This window comes from Paramormyrops kingsleyae, chromosome 13, assembly GCF_048594095.1.
Source record: "Paramormyrops kingsleyae isolate MSU_618 chromosome 13, PKINGS_0.4, whole genome shotgun sequence".
Lineage (NCBI taxonomy): Eukaryota > Metazoa > Chordata > Actinopteri > Osteoglossiformes > Mormyridae > Paramormyrops > Paramormyrops kingsleyae.
The window spans coordinates 14,275,590-14,291,578 of NC_132809.1; the positions used below are offsets into that span (position 1 = coordinate 14,275,590).

The following is a 15,989-nucleotide window of genomic DNA, read 5'->3' on the forward strand; positions in this document are numbered from 1 at the left end:
GATCCCTCTGCATAGAGTGTTGTTTTATTTTCATCTGCTTCTTTCAGTTTGTCATTTAATTATAACTTCTGAGGGATGATTTCAGCATCATAAATATTACAGTTTCAGCCAAGAGCGTGTGTCTGTGATCAGAAGGTTCCAGGTTCAAATCCCAGCATCAGCAGAGTGATTTTATTGTTGGCACTTAAGTAAGATCCTTAGCCCTAGTTGCTCTAGGGGCTGTCCCTGCTTTCTCAAGAAAGTATGTTGTTTTGGGTACAAGCACCTACTAAATAAATAAAAAATATTTATGGCTATCATGTTCTTATGGTGATCACCCCATCCCAGATCACACCACACCCCTCTAGAAATATTGTTTGACCCCCCCTGAAGGCCAGTTAGCTGGTGGTAAAAGTAGGTGATTCTCACAACAAACCAGTGATCAGTTTAATTCACATAAATATAACAAGCAGTGTCTGACAGTTAACAAAAACATCTACCAAAGACATAAATATTATGTCATTGTTATATTGTTACATATTAACTCCCATATCCACATAAATATTATGCCATTGTTACATATTAACTCCCATATCCCCATAAATATTATGCCATTGTTACATATTAACTCTCATATCCCCATAAATATTATGCCATTGTTACATATTAACTTTCATATCCACATATTATGGTACTGTTACATTGTTACATATTATCTCCCATATCCACATAAATATTATTGCATTTTTGCACTGCCTTTTCCTGTTCTTCAAAAGCAAAGTTCTCCTTATATAAACACCAAACTGGCAATGGGTAACAGCCTCAGTAGGCATTATATTATATTATATTATATTATATTATATACAAAATTTTGATTTGGAAAACAGAATTAACAAGGTAAGTAAAACATTACTCAACCAGATATATAAAGTACTGCACAAAAAGTCCCAAAAAAAGAAAATCATGTTTAAATGATCATTATATTAGTGTAAACCTATGATTTTATGTGTCAGTGTGTTCGCTTAGCCGTTTAGCCAAATGCCTGAAGTCACCTCAGTATCTGCAGTAATCATTCAACACACACATGTATTTCTGCTTTATTTTATTTGCCATTGTGCAAGTGGGTTACACAAGTACAACAATATCTAGTAGCAGCCTGCCTACTTGTAAATAAGTTGATACATATTTACATGCATGACACAACAAAGACTGTATAAAATAAACAAGAACTATCCATATGGCATATATGTGTGTTGCAATCAGTTATCAATAAATAAATAAAAATAACATCTTGTAACAATGAATAATAAACAGCTTGTAACGATAAATAATAGCAGCCTGTAACATCATGGCAACATTGCTGCAAAGTGCAGTAACACCAGTACAAAATAAAAAGATCTGTCAGTCCAGCAGCATCGTCTTAAAGGGGTGGGGGGGGGGGGGGGGGGTGAGGTAGTGGGTGAGCCTAACGGTGGCAGGTGAAGTTTAGCCTGGCAGTAGCTCTGAGGAGAGGGTCTGTATAGCCGTGTATCTTTATCTTAATGGAAAATGACTGAACGGAGCAGATCCAGGGTGAGTTAGGTCAGAGGTGATCTTGAGGGCCTTCCGAAGTCAGCGATGGTTATAGATGCCCTCCATGTCTAGCATCTGTAGTCCAGTGATGTGTTCGGCTGCCTTGACGATCCGCGGCAGGGCTTTCCAGTTCGCGGAGGAACAGCTGGAGTACCAGGCTGTAATGCAGCGTGTGAAGACGCTCTCTGCCGTGAACCGACAGAAATTCAGGAGTTGTCGTAGCAGATGGGCTCCTAACCCTAAACCTAACCCTAAACCTAACCCTAACCTCCTCGGGAATAAAAGACAGTTTAGAATAGTGATACTTCATTAATCCCCATGGGGAAATTCTCTTTTCACCTACCCCATCTTCCTCTCGCTGAGACACAGAGACGCATATACAACCATGCTTGGGGGTCACAGTGCAGTGTTAGCCAGTGTGTAGCACCCCTGTAGCTGTGCCTCGCTCAGGTCCCCACGGACATGTGACTATTCTGCCGAGGCCAGGGCTTGAACCCGTGGCCTTCCGATCTCAGACACAGAAGCTAAGCTAGAGAAGAGGAGTGAGATTGTGAGAGGTCTTCAGTTATGTGTAAGAAGCTGGAGACTCTCTCAACTGCACTGTCGTTTATGTGGGTTTGGAGATGTGACACATTTGGATTTTCCTTGGTGCTTTTGGTGTTGAGAGCCTTGTTATTTGCTGAGCACCAGCCAGCCACTGTATGCTGTTGTGCCGTCTGCAAACATGATGATGGTGGTTGAAACTGAGGCAGGATTGCAGTCATGAGTGAACAGCGGATAGAGCACGGAGCTCAGTGTGCAGTCCTGCAGGGCTTCTGTGCTGAGCATTAAGACGGCAGAGAATCTCATGGCCAGTCTGACGGCTTGTGGTTTGTTGATAAAAGAAATCCAGAACAGAGTTGAAGTGTGGTGTGTTCAGGCCAAGGTCATCGAGTCTGGATACCAGCTGTTAGGAAATTATGTTCTTAAATACATACATAGGTGTTATGGTGGTCTGTGTGTGCAAAAATGTTGGAGAGAGCAGATGAGATGGCACCTTCAGTGGATCTGTTTTCGCTGGACACATACTGATGTTTGTCCAGGGCTAGTGGAATGTTGGCCTTGATGTGAGCTTGCATCAGGCTCACAGAGCACTTCATGACTATCAGAGGTATTGCCACAGGGCGGAAGTCATCGCATGTACATGCTACTGAGGACTTGGCACTGGGATGGCGGCTGTAGGCAGGTAGAGACTGTAGTCAAGGCTTGTGAGAAGTTGACAATGCTGGTGAGAACCTCTGTTAACCCTCTGGAGCCTAGGGGTAGGAAACACACTCTCACTGACTGGGGCATGATCACACATTTCTTCAAATATCATAAACTTAATTCATGACAAATAAATTATTTCTTATATATTTGTTTTGCCATCACACTCATCTTTATTTTAATATATATTGTAAATATGTCAGATTTTTGTTAAGTTTGAAATTTGACATCAAAATATAGACATTGCAAAATGCAGTTTGGAACATTTGCAGAAACATTATAAAAGTACATCGTAAGCAATGCTGGCAGTTTGTTTTGATCCCAGATATCTGATCACCAAAGTCTTGGCTACATGAAGATGACTAAATGGTGTAGTTGCAACATTCATTTGGATAAATAAATAAGAAAAACCTAACTCATGTAACTATTTCTGGCTCCTTTCATTGAATATGTAGCAACTTTCATGTGTATGAATGAGCCATTGTCACCTGGCCACGTCCCCAACCCCCTTTTATGGCGCTGAAGGGGATGTATCTGGATCGCGTTTCACCGTTGCGCTGTTAATCAAATTACCATGCGAATGCGATTTGAATACGCACTAATGCGGCTATTTAGAATGTGAATAGCGATCTTCAGGTGAGAGCGGTATACACGCCCCCGATGCAGGTAAAACAAAGTAAGATGACAAGGTTTACTTTTTTGCCGATTTAACCTAATTAAAAAAACTTTAATACTTCCGACAATGGACTTTTTGAAAAGAAGACAGATTACGGATTTATCCAGCGTTTTTTTCATGATTCTACATTAAGATTTCAGCGAGATATAAACTGAAATAGACGCGAAAAGTACGCGATGTCGCCGACGACATACTCGACCCCAGAGAGTTAACTGGTTGGCCCAACTCCTGACTGCCCCTTCTGGCACTCCATCTGGTCCAGGTGTTTTGGTTATGTCGATCTTACACAGCGCTCACTTGACATTATGGGCACACTGTGCCGGTACGTCATCTTCTCTAGATGGTGTGACCAAATTGACTGGTTCTGTGTTCTCCCTGTTGAATGATGCAGAGAAGTGTTTAGCTGGTCTGGTACGAGCCCATTCACTGTGATGGCATTGATGTTGCTGTTTTCGTAGTCTGTGATGGACTTGATGCCTTGCCACATTCTATGGGGGACACTTGTTTTCGAAGTGGCCCTCAGTCTGGAGGCTGTTATTGTATTTTGCTTGTTTCATGACTCTCCTGAGCTCTGGCCTTCCTGTAGGACAGAGTGACACCAGACCTGAAGGCCGCATCACATGCTTTGAGTGGTTGTTGGGACCTCATTGTTCATCTAAGATTTCAACCACTAGCAAACTAAGTTTGGCTAATCAATTCCTCATTAAGCTATTTAACTAATTAAGTTAATTAATTAAGTGAATAGGTGGTTAAATTTAATGAAATCCTGGAATAGCTGGGGTGTCCCTGCGGAGATGTTTCGGAATCAAAGCAGTGATCTTCTAGTCATGCAACAAGGTATCGGTAACTTTTCAGAGAGCAGAAGAAATTTCTGTTACTTTGTATTGTGTTACTATTCATTTGCATATGTTCTAAAGTTAAATTGTGTTTGTTGTTTTTTTGAGCAAATGCACACTTACTACTGAGATAAACATTTTCTTTCATGGCCTAAGACTTCCATATTATTGTATATTGTCTAAAGTGTATCCCAGTGTTTCTCAGCTGTAGCATAGTTCAACCTCAATGCCAGTCAATTATCCATGTATTTACAATTCCAGTTGCAGTGATTTGAGGTTTGTTTCAGGGAAGAGTCACCCTGGATGGATCCGTATGCCTGCCTACACAGTCACTCAGATACTGATGGATTGTGGGAGGAGACCTGCGCTCCCGCGGCACAAACGGGGTGGGTATACGGAGCTGTCACCCCGGAGGCGTGAGGCGACAGTGCTACACCTTGACTGACAGCCTGCATCCGCGGGAGGAAAACTGCCGTCTGCTCACGGCCCAGCTTGGGACAGAAAAATGAAGGGGCAGAAATAAGCGAGGGCGGAATGTCCGCAGTAAAGAGTCGGAAAAAAAGACACGATGGAAGCGGGACATTCCAAGGCCGCCCGGGATGGATGCGGGCGGGGATTTTTAATTGCCAGAATCCCACTCCCTGTGCTCTACGCGGCTTTACAGACAGGAGCCAAGGGATGCTTTTCCCACAACGGCAGCATGGGCTCTGATACAGGAAGCGAGGAGAGTAATTAGCACTCCCAGTGACTCCTGGCTGGATTAAGAGCTGATGCGTGGATCACTGACAGCGTTCACAAAGTCCCCACCATGCGCGTTGACCTAGTGAAAGCGCTCTCTGTTTACTCAACCCCCCAAAGAGGCGTCCCATTAACGTCCAACGGAGCTTCCCGCAATGTGCTCTCCCACATAATCGGCTTCAGATAATTCCCCAATCTTATTTCCCCAGATGCGAGTGAAAGCCTCCCGACAGCCATCGCTCTCCTGTCTTTAGTTTCGATAAGAGGACGGCGTCCTGGCTGGCCCGGCCTAACGAGGAGAAGCACATCGCCACGGCAACTGCAACGAGCCTCTCAGGGTCCCTTTTTAAAATCACCAGGAAAACAAGAATAGGAGCCTGTCAAGCAGCCCTTGTAATTATTTTTGCTTAATTGAAAAGCTGTCCTAGTCTTTGCACACCTCCCCCATTTTAAAAATTGGTCATAATTAAACAGAATTGCTGACAGACTCAAGACTAAAGTCACGGTGGTATAAATTTCAACCTCATTTTGAGAAAAGGTCAGGGAGATTCCTCACTGAGCGCTGAAGTTACAGGGGGATTATAGCTTATGTTAGAGGTCAGCAAAGTCACCCAAGATGTCATGAGAGTCGGCCCTCAATAAAACACTTCTCAGAGTTTGTCCCCAAAGGGCTGTTTAACATCTATTAATTAGTGTAAAAAAGGCAGCAGAGTCACTGTAGGGATCTGCATAACGAATATGAAAAGACAAAGACAAGCCGCTGTTTGTCACCACATCCTCCTGCTGTTTGTTACTTCAAAGCTCACCCATCCTGCTTTTCAGTTTGACTCCTGCTCTCACTCCACCTGAAGCCTGTGCGCTTTCTTCTTCTTACTTTAAATAATGCAAGCCTCCCAACTGCAGGCCCTGTGGGTTAGGAGTCTGTGTTCTTAGCCGGCACAGTAAACATACCACTGCTGGGCCCTTGACCAAGGCCTTTAACCCGAAAACTGCTCCAGACATACCGGATAAATGCTGACCTACACTGTGACCACAAGCGTCACCCTCACCTGTGTCCCATTGAGAAGAAGGAAAACGTGAAAAGAAAGTGAAGGTACTAAATTCAAATCTACCTGATTGGAGGAGATTTAACGAACATTTAATTATGCTTGGAGTTTTTATTACGTTTCCTGTTTATTTTTTTTATATACTGGTGTCCAGCACGCTGGATTTCAGAAGTTATTGTAATGGGTTACTGGAGAAACTGTATGGCCGGTATAGTGGTCCAAGAGATGAAGATGCTGTGAGGGACATCCTGCTGAGAAGGTTTGCTGGGGTGGTGATGTCATGTCGGTGTGGCTAACGGGTCCGCCCTCTGTGACGCATACGTCGTGCGTATAACGCGTGAGGGTTAGTAGCCTGACACGTAAGGCACATGTTATGTCAAGAACTAGATGCGGTAGAGTCTCCCTTGGTGCACCTGTGCAGGAAGTCTCCCCGACCTCTGCACTGAGTGCTAATGCCACAGCTCCACTTCTCTGGCTGCACAGCTGAAACGGTGTTCAAATATATTTCATCACCACTACAAGTGCTTGGAATCAATTCATCAAATTCTGTACCATACCAGTGTTGCTGTACTCTGTACTCTAGAATATCCATCCCAGCATGCTTTGCAACTCGCAAAATGATTGTTTCTTGTCTTGACAGAGTGAAAAGAATAATAAATAACAGCTTCTTTGACTATGATGTGAGTCTTGAAATGGAGGCCCAGCTCATCGTAATATTAATTCATCTAATTTTTTCTGCTCATTTGCAGAGCGTAAAATAAAGGGAACAGCGCTATTTATGGAAAACGGGATATGCAACGATGCCAAGAAATCAGCAGCAGAGGTCTTGGACTGTAAGGCTCAAAAACGGCTGTGTCGGGGTAATGTGAGTTTATTGTGGGTATGTGGCCTTCCTGCTGCACCAGTGTGCTCAGTATGGTGGCCGGGGGGAGGAACACGATGCTCACTATGATGATGTTAGTTAATGAGCATGATGGGAAGAACTGCAGGAGTACATGGGCCACAGTAACATGCTGCCAGACAAAAAAATACTGCTTGTTATCTTAGAATAATAAAAATTCGAATTAAAACTGAGACGTAAGCTTTACTTAAGGCTGGTGAAAAAAAGACAATACACAATATGGCTCTCTTGAGTAATAAGTTAAAGTAGACGCTGATTGGCCTGTAACGTGTTCAGACTCCACTTTTCCGCAGCCATTGCGGTCTGCACACAGTCATGTTATGTTTGCCCATGTGTGCAGAGGCTCGCGGTTGGGCGCATGCGTGCAGCAGTGATATTCCACCGGACCAGCAGAGGGCAGATATTGCCTTCTTGGTCAATGATGAGTCGTATATACAGTATATGCAGGTGCCTCTGCACCTCCCACAGCCGCCCATCCAAAGTGCCTATAACTACAGCTGTTCTTCTTCTATGGTTTTTTTTCATTGCAGTCAGGGCTGCCAGCAGCTGGAAACACCTTTGCACATGTGCAGTCAACACACACTGACATAGAAAGGTCTGCTAGACCCAAAATCTGAGCTGTAATGTTATGAAGAAAAGTTGGTTTTTGATTAGGCTTTAGAGTGGTGAATTGCACATAACTGGTATAAGTACGCATTTGGCGAATTAAGCGATATGTGCAGCAATTTCTTGGCCTAACAACGCAAATGCACATAAAATTAACTTAACCTTTACACTGCAAATGAAGTACGCATTAGTCATAAAAAGCTTAAAATGCGCGGTAATTTCTCGTTATAACAGCAGAAAAGTACTTATTTTATGTGCATTTGTCTTGTTATGTCAAGAAATTGCTGCAGATATCGTTTTACGCGCCAAATGTGTACTTGCGTACCAGGTAAATGCATCCCTGGTTATACCTCCCCCATACCCCCCCAAACAAACTTTAAAAAACTGAAAGGGTAATTAGAGGCACTATGACGTGGCTGCACTAGGTGTTGGGTCCCACAGATCCATGAAAATTTTGGGGGGCACGGTGCTCAATTTAAAAAATTGAGCAGAGCAGTGCCTGTAGTCCTTAGTCCCCCCCCCCCCACCCCTACCAAAAAAAATTAATATCACAATCTGCACATCGTAGGATGGGCCTGAGATGGACTTCCCAGACAAAGCCAAAGGCCATTCTTCATTTTGCAAGTAACACAACAATTATTAGAATACCAGTACTATATCATTTCTAAAACAAATGATTAGTTTTTTTTACTCACAGTTAATAATTATAATATATTGTCTTGGTGATTTTGGGCAAAGGTGTAGATAGGCCTATAAACGATAAATGGGACAGTAACTCCCCATCTTTGTACATCTCTGGCTACCTTGTTTTCCAACTGAAGCACCGAAAACGTGAAATGGTGACTCTGAAACCATATTCGGGTGGGATTAGTCCTAACTAGGGAGGTTTGGTATGTAACAAAGTAATTTTACTGGCTGATTGGAACGAGATACGAAGGGTGCATAAATTCCCCAAATTACCAGAGTTAAAGATAGAGCTAATCCCAACTGGATGTTAACCTCAGAGTTAGTGCAGCTAGAAAGCAAAAGGCAACAGAATTTTCATTTTTGCGTGGCATATTCCTTTAACATACTAATTAAGCACAAAAAGAGAGCTTCTTTCCCTCGCAACCATACTCACAAATCTTACAGCTCACTGTAACTGTAACTTGGAGTACTCAGTAGTATTGTGCTGCTCTGCACCAACTGAAAACCTTGACAGCAGAGGCTGTAGGTGTAGGCTGTCAGACTTTTATGTGGAATATTCAGTACACATTTAAGCTCTATTTTAGTTGGTAAATACTGTTTTCCCTTACAAAAAAGAGGTGTGCTGTTACGGATATAACCTTATTACTCAGATGACAAGATAATTCACTTCAGAATTTTTACTCTGGAGTCTTGTAATAATTATAGACAAGGCAGATTTGGGCTGGATTAAAATGATGGACCTTGTCGGTAATTGCTTCAAATACATTACATCCCCAGGTAAAACTAATCCCGTCTGCATAGTGCTTACTGCTCACACTGTGTGATTGTGTAGACCTATGTGAGGCTGTGTTCTGTGCTGGAAAGGCATCCTGTCCTCCTTACCATGAGCCCGGTGCTTCCTGGACTCGGCTCCCAGCTCACCATAAGCCTACGCTGGGTAAACAATGACTGAAAATTAGGGCTGGAACTATCGATTATATCAATAATCTAGTAATCTATCGATTAATCGGACGATTCACCAACATATAACATAATATAATGTGGAGGGGGCACAGTGGTGTGGTAGTTAGCACTGTCGCTTCACACCTCTGGGTCCTGGGTTCAAGTTTAAGTTCCGTGTGTCGTTGTGGGGTTTCCTCCGGGTACTGCGGTTTCCCCCCACAGTCCAAAAACACGCTGAGTTTAACTGGAGTTGCCAAATTGCCCATAGGAGTGTGTGTGAGTGATTGCTGTGTGAGTGTGCCCTGAGATGGGTCGGCGCCCCACCCTGGGTTGTTCCCTGCCTCATGCCCATAGCTTCCGGGATTGGCCCCGGACCCCCTGTGACCCTGAATAGGATAAGCGGTTTGGAAAATGGATAGATGGATGGATGGATGGATTATATAATGTATTACCACATTGGTGGCAGGCAGGAACCAGCCAACCACTGCAGCATTCTTGATCAGGCACACATACAATCTGGGGTCTCCAATTAAGTTGCACATAAGCTGCATGTTTTTGGACGGCGGAAGGAAACGTAAAGGTCCTTGAAAAGTCATGCAAGATGTAAACTCAGGGAGTTTTACCATGGAGGTCGACCAAGGGAGCTCCCACACAGCTGATCAACCCCAGCGCCAGAACCATTTTGCTCACCAAGAGTAACATTAATAATCATGGAATGACAATGTTTAAACAAGTGACAGACAGTCATTGGTGAAGCAGATGACAAACTGACATGTCAGAACCATGGGCAGAGCAACCAACATGGTGTCTGTTTTTACGCTGTACATCGTAATTTTAGTTTGCACAAATAAGACCACATGCATGTAATACAAAGTGCTTTTCCACTGCCACCAAGAACCGACCCGAACTGCGAAACTGGCATGTTTCCATTGCAGAGTATGCAAGCTGAACCGGAGCCGTAACTGCGCTGACATGGCCCTGACAGCGCCTCTGCCTGTCATGACCTGCTCGTACGATCCTCGTGTGTTCCACGCCCCCTCATTACCTATGCGCGCTACCCTAATTGTGATCACCTGTTGCCTGTTATTTTCTGCTTGTCTTGTGTATTTAGTCCGCGTTCAAGTCTGTTTCCCTAGGTCTGTCATTGATGTAGTTTGTGTGTGCTCCCAGTAGTCCTGTCAGCCCTAAATAAACCCCTTTGTACTTGTACTTACGGCTCTCTCGCTTGCTTCCCCGCTTGCCCGCACGCCGGTCATTATTCTGCCGCAACGACCGTTCTGCAGTGGAAGACCGAAGTGAGCTGGAACCGTGCTGTGATTATTGTCACTTCGTGGTGCAGATCGGGAACCAATCGAGTCAGTTCCTTTATGCCAGTGGAAAAGGGCCAAAAGTCAGAGGTTACTTAAAAAAAGGCCTATGCTTTATCTTAAGCAAGCTAGGAAACCACTGATTAATACTAATCCCAATATTAATTAAACTATTTTAATATCAACATGGGACTCCTTTAAATGGGTGGAAACCTCACCCCCCCCCCCCTCCCCAATGCTCAACCCAAAAGTTCTTTATACAAATGGGATTTAATTAAGTAATGGTGACAACTTGCTGAAAATGAATTAGGAATGAAACTGATTATTAGAATAGCTGGAGATAAGACACATGATAAGAAACTAAAAAGCACAAAACTAAAACTTTTATTTTATACATCATGTTATATATTTTTAAATGAAATATCAGTAGTCAAATGGGAAACTTGGTGGTAAAATAAACTTTATTTTATATTGATATAGCCTATACACCCAGCCACATCTGATAACTGCAAAAGCAGATGTGTTAAAAAATATTGTCGCAACACAATAGGTAGGCCTAATAGTTACCTGAAATTACCTGCTCACACTAACAATCAAAAGAATAGAGCGACTTACCACGCAGACAGTGACAACCGATTCGCAGTCTGCTTCCTGTTTGGACAAATATTGAACACATCCTGTGTTTGATGGCTGTGTAGTTATTTTTTTTTACACGTATTTAAGGTACCTAATATGACACTAAGTGTTCTGTGGCAGTCATGTGTTGTTAATTATTTCTTACACTAATACATCCATCGATCAGGTTGTTGACAGTGGTTTCTATTCTTGTATAATACTGGCGATTTCAACACAACGGAACGCTAAACACAATACAAGCAGGAAGATCGGGGTGCAGCTGCTCCTCTCTTCGCGGCAGCTTGTGCGTGTAAATGCGTGGGAATGGGTGTGTGTGTGTGTGTGTGCAGCCCTGTCATCCACTCTCCACCCAGCCCCAACGCCAGACCTGCATGTGATATTGTGCATCTGTTTGACAGATTGAGATTTTTAATATTTGAATATTAAACTTAATAAATAATAATTACTTAAATGTTGTGTAGCTCTAACTAGCCATCGCAATTTTTGGCATTCGCAGTCCCTATAATGAAATTCATTAGATATGTCTATAAAGCTCAGACGTGAGAATTCAGCAGTCAGATTTTGCAATATTTCTATTGAATAATACTAACTTCAATGCGCAGTTAAAGAGTGGAATGATCAACATTTTTAATTAAAGAAGAAAACGAGGGATTTTCATTTTTAGCTTTTTTGTATAATCTACCTTATTTTTGATTCAGACGCTGGGAAAATAATTTTAACTGCTATTCATCTCAGGATGTTCACCGTGATAGCCACGTACCTACCTCGGGCTGATTCTCTTTGTCACTGTACCATGTGTACCAACAGGAAAAGGGTGTAGTTACGAGCATGCAGCGCGCGGGCACTGTGCGTCATGCTGTGGATCGATGCCCCCTGCTGCTCCATCTGTGAATTTCTGCAAACACACGCTTGGTTGGGGGTAAGACTCCAATGAAGTGATTTGGTGACGGTAAGGCTCCAGCTTCAGGGACAATTAGGGTGCAAAGGGAAGCTGGTGTGTGGATAGACTTTCCTGCGACACAGAGGAATCGATTCCTTGTATACTGTGACTGTTTCTGAAATACCATCGGGACACCAGGAAATCTGTAGTTACTGACTGGTGTCTCGGGGTTCTGAACAGTTGAAATATGGGGCATGTGTCTGATATCGATTTTTCTTTTCTGAACTTCTGCCGGTTGCAAGTTGCTTGTTTACAACATTGTTATACTGTTGATTTGTTAATTAAAAGATCAATTTAAAGATTCGTTACTTTAAACATCATTTTGTTCTTGTAGAACAATTTGAGATATAACAGAAACCTCCCTTTAAGATTAAGAACAAAAACATTTTCATATTTTTCAGGTAACACGTATTACAAGCAACACGCCACTATGATGATAAATTCATTGATAAGGAGTAGCCTATTCAAAAGTATTTACCAGTTATTTTATTTATCAAAAAGAGCGATCCCATTGTAATAAAATTTTCTAATTGTGGCTATTTTTCTCTACTTATAGGTGCTGCGTTACAATAGTCTTCACAGGAGTGTTTCACACACCTAATCAGCAGTTTTATTTTATTTCATTTATTAAAATGACTGCTTGTAGAACATGGATGAATGAATGAATGGGTGATGGGTAATGAATGAATGACGAATGAATGAATGAATTATCACAACGTAAAAAAATCGGTAATCACTGTCAGGTTAGTCAATATAACCGCTTGTCAAATTCTCTCAGTCATTTTCACTCTGCTCCGATTTCAGGCTGCTGAAATCACATAGTATAATGAAAACGTCCTTCTCGTTGAAAGTAGAGATGGCCAACAAACCACGAACATTTAAATTTATAGTTTTAGTAACTAATAATCACAGTATGTGGATTTTGCTTGTTGTGGGTCCAGAGCCTATCCCAGAAGCTATGGGTGTATCACAGGACACGTGGAGAACATGCAACATCCACAAACATCGGGCCAAAACTCGAATCCCAGTCCCAAAGGTGCGGAGCAACAGTGCTGGCCGCTACACCACCCTTGGAAACTGGCAAAGACCTAAATAAACAAACTAGCACATTAAAAATGAACAAATTTTAAGAAACAGGACCTTTGATTAAATATTTTTATGACTCGTTTAATTTCAGTATCGTTTCAAAGCATTAACTACAAATTAGGTTTCACACTGACTTCTTACAGAATAGAAAAAAAAGAAATATTTTAGCTAATGATCATTCAGCATTTAATTATACAGATTTGTGCCGAGGCAGAGGTTCTTGTTACTCTGCTAAGGGAGGGCGTTAAAAATTGTACTAATGTACAGTTTCTTCCATGACTAAAATCCTTTGAAATTGGCCTAAGTTAATTTGGAGAGAAAAGTGACGTTTATCGGAAGTGACTAGTCCTTAACGGGGGAGAGTTTGAGCTTGACGGGAATGGCCCATCAGCAGCCAGAGCAGCATGACTCGCATTAGCGGGCTGACATGGCCAATTAAGGTGCCGATAGTGCTGTTCGTGCCAACGCCTGCAGGGGGCATTGTGTCGCACCGCTTTGGGGCTTGGAAGGCAGGGAGACCCGCGTGGCCCAAGCAGGTGGCCCCTCCTAAGGTTTTGCAGTGGCTGTTGGCAACACAGTCCTTGATGCACAGCTCACATCTGACACAATGAAGTTCTGCACTACTTAAAGTTAATCTGGCTTTTCCGTGGTCCACACAGAAACAAATCTATAAGTAAAACAGCATTTAAAAGCTTTATTTAAATACATATAGCTCAGTTGCATAATTGATTAATAGGCTGAATGCATCTACTTAAAGTTTACAGCAGAAGTCTTCTATCACATTGCCCACATCTCGTATTTCAGCAACAGCAACATCGCTGCTTCGGCGGTGTATTATAAAATCTTATACGCTGCAATTTAATCATTTTTCTTCGCCCAGTTCCTGATTTCATTTACAAGGACTAAAAACAAATATTGAAAATATGAAAAGCAGTCAGTTATAAAATATTGTTCCTGCCTTTCTTCTCTGCGGGTTGTTTGGCTATTAAAACAAAGCGCCGTGACTCGTCGGTGTGGAAGAAGCGACGGGCAGATCTTTAAAGAGCTACTGACTCGGCGCCCCTCGGAGATGCAATGCGCATCTGGCGTGGACTCACCTTGCAGTCCATGTAATCAAATATGACTGCGGTACCCCGCCAGTTCTCTGTGCCGCCGTGTTTTTGGAGCCCAGATTTTTCACCAGCTGAATACTTAATCACCTTATGCAAATGGTTTCATTAACATTCATTTATCTGCAGTCTTATGGATCCTTCAATGAATTTAGACATTATACTGTTTTGGGATCTTTTCAGATTGTCTTTCTTTTTGTTTCTTACTACCATCCATCCATCCATTATATCTTTGGCAACATAATAATAATAATAATAATAATAATAATCAATACTTTATTGATCCCCATGGGAAAATTGTCTTTACGACTCCCTCAACTAAATTGTACATGAAGGGCAGCCACCTGATGGGGGGCCTAGAGAGCTGGGGGTTAAGGGCCTTGCAAGACTGGGGGTACACCCATTGTGCGTGCACACACACACACACACACACACACACAAACAGGAGGAGCAGAAGGAACCCTGAGTGCCCAAAGTAAATCTGCACAACACAGAAAAAAAACACCCAAACTCCACACACAGACATGGACCCGCAGTGGGTTTCGACCCCCACTGGCAGTGTGAGATCAGGGCACAGAACTGATCCCTACTGCTGCTGCAGAGAGAGCTGAAGGGCTATTAAAGGGTAGGCAGAAGAAAACCAGTTACGGGAAAAGAATATTTATAGCGTGGACGCAGAACCATTACTTACCCAAACTTACCTAAAATACAATAAATAAAATGTTTCCAGGCGAGGCAGACATTAATGTTAAATAATGAAGATACTGTTCAACAAATTTCAGTAGAGTTGGACACCTGAAACACAAAGGACATTAATTACAGGGGGAGGACATTTGTTTTTGAAAAGGTTACCTTGTTCCACCACTGCACGTGCCACATGTGATCCATTTCACTACTTCTGCTTTTGTATCAGGACTATAATGGGCATCATTGGCGTCCGCCCGGCTGCTGCTGATGAGACGGGATGCATTTTTGTTTTTTTTTTACATGGCAAGAATCATGGAATCAGTACCCATCCCCACTACAACCAATATCCAAAAAATGTACAATTACATAAAAATGACACCGCAGATTCATAACTGTTTAAGATCAACAGATCACACGTAATTAGCGGATGCTTTTGACAAAAGCAATATAAAAGTAAGCAAGCCTAAGAGACAGAGAGCATGCGCGCATGGCTGTGATGGGGTTAGGGGCCTTGCTCAAGGGCGTGATGCTGGTATTATTCTGCTGACCATAGGTTGTGAACAACCTTCCGGACATGGGCCCTACTGGCCGCTACACACCCTCACGTATCATACCTGATCATTACCTTTTGTGGTAAATATTTCAGGATATTAGTAAAATCACACAATCAATGTATATCGTAGGCATGTTTTTGGACTATCTATCTATCTATCTATCTATGTATCTATCTATCTATCTATGTATCTATCTATCTATCTACCTATCTATCTATCTATCTATCTATCTATCTATCTATCTATCTATCTATCTATCTATCTATCTATCTATCTATCTATCTAAATTAACTTTATTTGCAACCTTGTACAAGTATGAGACCAGGCAAACTGGATTTTTTCCTTGTCACATACACACACATATAGAGGTGAGAGCGAAGTCCAGTTATTTCAACATTTTCTGGGCGCTTATGGACCTTGTTCATTGTCAGAGGCAGAGAGG

At 42.4% G+C, this 15,989-nt stretch overlaps 1 long non-coding RNA gene across 1 annotated transcript; it reads right to left on the reverse strand.

The window, feature by feature from the left end:
- Nucleotides 1–1,430: 1,430 nt before the first annotated feature.
- On the reverse strand, nt 1,431–12,022 carry LOC111849714 (uncharacterized). The gene is made up of 3 exons (XR_002839619.2): nt 11,936–12,022; nt 10,443–10,591; nt 1,431–2,846 (listed from the first exon to the last, which is right to left on the reverse strand). It is a non-coding gene; the product is annotated as an uncharacterized lncRNA (long non-coding RNA).
- Between the last annotated feature and the right edge of the window lie 3,967 nt (nt 12,023–15,989).